Source organism: Electrophorus electricus, chromosome 15, assembly GCF_041902795.1.
Source record: "Electrophorus electricus isolate QZ-2024a chromosome 15, ASM4190279v1, whole genome shotgun sequence".
NCBI classification, from domain to species: Eukaryota; Metazoa; Chordata; class Actinopteri; order Gymnotiformes; family Gymnotidae; genus Electrophorus; species Electrophorus electricus.
The window spans coordinates 2,799,378-2,805,772 of NC_137511.1; positions in this window are offsets into that span (position 1 = coordinate 2,799,378).

Genomic DNA, 6,395 nt, shown 5'->3' on the forward strand with positions numbered 1-6,395 from the left:
TAAGGCATTGATACAAGGCTGTGGCATGCACAGACTTTGGCCAGGGCTGAGGTTGCAGTGGAGCAAAGGGCACTTAGTGGAGGCATTTCTGATGGTACTGATGAGTACACACATGACTGTACATAGCTTATCTAACTAGTCAGGAAAACTGGGTACATTCCAGCACATTACTATCTTAAAATGCCACAAACGCTGCCACAAAAAAACAACAACAACTGGTTTTTATAACGTAAATGTTTTGCTGTTGCGTTTTTATTGTCACATATATAACAAAAACGATACGTTATCTCAGTCCGTCACGCACGGTAAAATTATAGAGACACAACCAAACTATAGGCCTACCTGCCCCTTAGAGAAGGTTGAAGTTTTATGTTGTGTTAAGCAAATGTTTTATAATAACTCTAATTGTACTAAGTGAATTGATGCCTATACATCTGTTTGATAATTATTAACCATCATTGACAATAGATTTAAATGTTTAGCTACACGTTACATATTTAACTTCCAAAGTTCACTTATGATCTTAAATGTTCTGTGATAAACTACTAAGAGGCTACTAGATAAAATTACATCGTTTTCTTGTTTTTATCACATTCATCTTTATAATAATTACAGCCATGATTCAAGAACATATTTTATTATCTGGTCTTACGTCACACGACCAGAATATGCGCGAAGCGAATGCTATGCTATTATTTAAGCCAGCGAATATTACCTACTATCTTCATTATTCATTAATAAAGGTGATTAACATATTAGTCATGTTTATTTCTTAGATAAGTTAACACCTTATATGATTCACCTAAGAATAGGAAAAACTAATTAATTAATTGAGTGATTAATAAAGAGAAGAAGAAGAAGAAGAAGAGCAGGTTTGTGGCACCAAAGCTCCAGCTAGTACAGCTCCGGAATCAATGTTCCCCTGGTGTGCCCACTCGCTACACCAGGAGCAACATCTTGATTGTTTTCTGATTAACACCCGCGTTTAGTGTGATTAACAATTAACTTTGTTGATCCACAGACTACACAGAATATGTGCTGTAATACGCTTCCAGCAATTTGCATGGATGATTACCTAACAAGGCCACATTTTGTAAGCTAGTTTCACAATACGCTCACCGTCCATCCTGACCGGATTTGATTTGATCATTTAAAAGAACAAAAATAGCATGCTTAACAAAATCAAGGGGAAAGTATCAAATGTACTTTGCTAATTGTATTAATAACAGTAACTATTACTATTATAATTACAGTAATACCAGTATTTGTAGTTCCTTACTTCACCATTCTGCTCCTGACTCTGACAACGCTAATGGTCTGTCTGAACGATGACTGCCCTCTAGAGGGAAACATCTGTATTTCATTTATGGCTCAAATTCCAGTTGGGCTTTGTCAGCAGAGTCCAATTTATGAACTTATCCTTAGTTGAGCTCCTCATCCTTTGAGGAGAACATACATTGAGAATTCATCCCAAGGACACCAGTGCGTGGGCGATACCCTGACAGTGCAGTCATACCTTTCAGTGAGCTCACTCAGGCTGCACACAGTGCCTGGAAATGTGAGTTTGCTCATAACAGTCCCAGGCTACTGCACTGCAGTTTAAAAAACAATTTTGTACATCTGTTGATTTGCTTTTAGGTCACTGAGGGAGGTGCAGGGAGCGGACAGGCAAGCCAAATGAAACAAAGGTAACAATCGTCACACTGTTATCTCCCTGACTATCTCTGAATTACACTTACTAAATTACACTTACAGGAAGCGTGTTTACTTGCTTGTTCTTTTAGTAGGAGATAACAAAACAAAAAAAATCCTGCTGCCCGGTGTTTTAGTAACTGTATTAGACCTCATACCTTCTGCAGATGTAGAGAATAAAGGCGTGAAACACACCCACGCACCAGGAGCTTTTCTAGTCTGCACTAGGAAGAGGGGAAAGAGGCAGAGTGTGCAGGAGAGGTAGAGAAGACAGAGAGAGAGAGAGAGAGAAACAGAGAGAGAGAGGGAAAGAGAGAGAGAGAGAGAGTGGGGGGGGGTGCGATACATGCAGATGTAGATTAGTGATTACTGACAGTTGCTGCCACTGAAACAGCATGCCAGCTGTGAAATAAAACAGTCCAGCAAATCACGTTATCCTCTTATACCAAACGAAAGGTGCACGAGCCTCAGGCCTCCCCACCCCTCACCACTCCAGCTCATATAGGTGGGCACATCACAGCCTCACCCAGATGCAGCGTGTGCCAATATGTCCTCCGAGCTGACATACAGCGTGAGCTAAATATAGACGGGCTGTGAAGCCTGAGCATCATTAGAGACACGCAGGGAAGCTGCATGCATGTGCGAGCACGCATCACCCCTGGAGCAGTACCAGAAAGACGGCTCGCTAGGAGCAGAGCAGGCAAGTAGTAAACTCTGACACCTGATGGATCACGTGTGCTTCACCCTGCAGCAGTCCGCAAGCACACTCAGGAGACTGGCGGCGTTGTTGGTGGTGGTGGGGGGCTGAGTTAGTGGCCGAGCTGTAATGCAGTTCTCTCTGGTGCTGCTGTGCACACAGTCCTCCCAGAGAAGCTTGAGGTTACGCTACTTATTTGTATGGAGAGGTGGGACTGGGGCGCTGCGTGGAAAAGCCGGTGATCCGTGACAGAGCCCTGGAAGAACAGGAGCAGTTGCCTGACTGATGGTAGGACGACCACGGCCTTTTGTTGGTGAATTACTGGTGGAGTGGTTTGGAAAGGGGATTGAGAGCACATGACGTGACAGGGATTTTGTTGGAAATGAGTAGTCTGTGTTTATAGAAGCAATTCAGTTTAAATTAAACACTACTGACAACTTCCTCTTTAAAGGTTTGCTAATATGTTTGAAGTATAGGGAATATTGGGAAAATACAGGGAATATTGGGAAAATACAGGGAATTGGGTACATACAATGAATGGCCAATGGCTTAAGAACTGCTTTGATCCACCTCAATTACTCCACCTCCACCAGCCTGATGTGTTGGGAAAGCTCAACGATTCATGCTGCTTGCCCCACATACTGTCAGCACGGTGCGACAGGAACCTGGATTCATCTGACCAGGCGATGTTTCTCCACTGTTCAGTGATCCGGTTGGTGTGCTTTTGCCCACTGGAGTCTTGCCTTTCTGTTTCCCTTAGCGAGCAATGGAACTCAAACTGGACACGTTCGGACACGTCAGTTGGAGCACCAGGACTGCAGTATTGCTGCAGTTTGCTCGACTACGCACCTGTTCGTCAGAAATATACTCGATACCGTTTTTGCTAATGAGTTGTTTACATCCACGTGCTCTCCTTTTGGTTGGATGTTTTCTTCAGTCACATCCTTCTCAGTGTACTCTCAACACTGCAGCGCGAGAAAACCCCGCAAGGTTAGTTGTTTAGCCCTGATTACCTCACCTCCTTCAAAGTGGCTCAGATTGCTCAATTTTCCCATTCTAACAGAATTTGCTGTTATTCTAACAGAAAGACAGAATTTCAGGATTTCAGGATTTCAGATACCAATCACCAAGTGAATTTAAGTGATGGCAATTTAAAGGGGACAAGAAAATTTGCACATTTGAATAATTTGAATATTTGGAATAAGTAGAAAACCTGGCAAAATCACGATCATCTCATATTCAGAGCTCAAGTTTGGACTCGGTTCCACTGGTGGGAGGGCCGGCCCAGGACGTCTGCCTAAAATATGTGACCCAGGTATAGATCTGGCTTGTTCATTCCATGTAAGCATATAACAGTGAAGATGTCCAGTATATCTGAAACTTCTTTTTTGCTCATCAATGGTTTACTTTTCCTCGCACTTAAATATCTTACAAAAGTATATCTTCTAATAGTAATTTTTTTCTTAATATAAAAATTCACATTGATATTGGTGCTGAAAGTGGTTCAGTTCTGTGTAAAAGGGGAATCAATGTGGCTAGTCATACAAAATTGTTAGCAGAGGCATTCCTGTGTGAATCTGCAGTAGGTCTGTTTTTAGTATACCATTAATGTAAAACATAGGACCTTTGTGATATAACCCTACCTTTAACACCCACTTGACCTCTGTGGTGCAGTAGTCAAATGTGACTTTTATTTTGACATCACAGAGCGGAAGCGCTTATCAGGTAGCAAGCAAAACAGTTATATTGTCTTTACAGATCATGTAGTTCACTAACATTGAAATGTATTATGAAGGAATAACTTCACAGTAAATAGAAGTCATATTCAACATCTGTAATGTGTAAACGGTATTTTTTAATAACCAGGAAAATATCAAATACTGAGCCAAATTTACTGTGGTATGGTCGCACATTCCACGCAGCAGTGTTTCTCCCAAGGTTCACATGCGGAGGTTCAGGACAGATGGGTGTGGTGAACAGTGGCTCATTATCATTTTACGGAGGAGGCTGTTACATTTGTTATTCTTTATATGTACTGGGGGTTTGAAAAATGAGCGGCAATCAGAAATGGGTGGGGCGGGTGTTCAACAAAAATCCAGCCTGTTATAATTTTATACAGAAGATCTGATCTGACTAGGCAGGCCATTTTCTAAAACCCAACTGCCAAGAAAACTTGTTTTTCTACTTAAGACAGATAAGCTTGCTATCACTTAGCTTAGACTCAGTGAATGTTGCTATACACCCTATAAGAACAAATTGTTGAATTAATTACGTAGCTCATTAAAACCCTGATTAAAGCATTTCACAGATGTAATATCCTTCTTTAGCACAAATATTCTAATGATGACTTTTATATGTTGTGCTACATTTCTATGGTGACAATAAATTGTGAGTTTGTGAAATCCATGGCTGTAGAGCGTAGGGTTGGTAGTTTAACTGAATGAAGATTATATTAATATAATGGAAGCAATGCACAAAATATGTATGCGCACAGAATTCTATACTGTAAATTGAGTTTTGTTTGTTCTGACTTGTATATTTATCCCTAATGTTACTAGGTACCTATTGTAAATTGTGTGTTTAGCCATGCTTTGTGTATTTATTCCAGCTGCCAGTAATGTCAATGCACCCCTCTCCTGTCAGTGGTATGGTCTGTATAGTCTGAGAAAAATTCCTGTGTATTCCTATATGCGTATATACACAGGAATTTGAATTTTCTTTGGTATTCTGCATATATATATATATATATATATATATATATATATATATATATATATATATATATATATATATATATATAAAAACTCCTGCTTTGAGGCCTGTGGAGCTCCTGCCAGCCCCAGATGTTTTCCAGTCCTAGAAATGCCCCTGGCTAGGAACGATAAGTTTATGTGTTTGGTAATAAACCCAAGTCATAATTTGGTACTGTATCAATAACTGAATACATGTTTTGCCTATTTATTGAACATACAGTGCACTTTATATTTACATATGAAATACTGGAGACATGTTTTAAAGACATGTATTATTAGATTATTAGGGGCATATGGTGTTTCTTTTACTTAAAGTATATATTATAATTATTATATGAAGACAATCACTGACGTTCTGTGTTAATGGTTTGCAAGTAAAAGATTGATCTGTAGTTGATAAAAAAGTAATTATAGCATGCAAATGGGGTCGGTTAAGACCTGCTTGTAGCAAAGAATATTTGAAAGAAAGACAATCAACAGTGCTTGAAGATCACACACACACACACACACACACACACACACACACACACACACATACACAGACACACACACACATACACACACACACACATATACACACACACACACACACATACACACTCACACACATACACACTCACACACACACACACACACACACACACACACACATACACACTCACAGACACACACATACACACTCACACACACACTCACACACACATATACACACACACACACACACACACACACACACACACACACACACACACACACACACACACACACACACACTACCAATTATCAGTAACCAAAGAAGTCCTCTATCTCTTTTCTTCTTTTTTTTTCATAAAAAAACATTGTTTTTTAAAAGCATTTTTCCTCCCTTGAAGTTTTCCCCACCATGGTGCTGACCTTCCATCCTCACAGAGACCCAGACATGGAGGCATGTGCTGTGTCCGTGTACGTCTCAGGCTGGCCAGTCGCCTCGGAGGCACAAGGCTGACGGAAAGGCCAGAGGGAGCCATGAAGAGAAGGTCCTCAGTCAATCCTACACGCTGCCTGTCTGCATAAACAGGATGTTCCATCTGGGCAACTGGTGCTCTCGTCCTGACGTGAGCTCCTGCTGCCTCCCCAAGTCAGGCAGGGTCCCGCGACAGACGCAATTGTGGGCAAACAGCGAAATGAGTGGAGGAAGTGTGAACCGCAGAGATGGACATGGAGGTCTGGGATTGCAACACATTCTCCAAACCCAGTGGTAGAGCCACTACCCA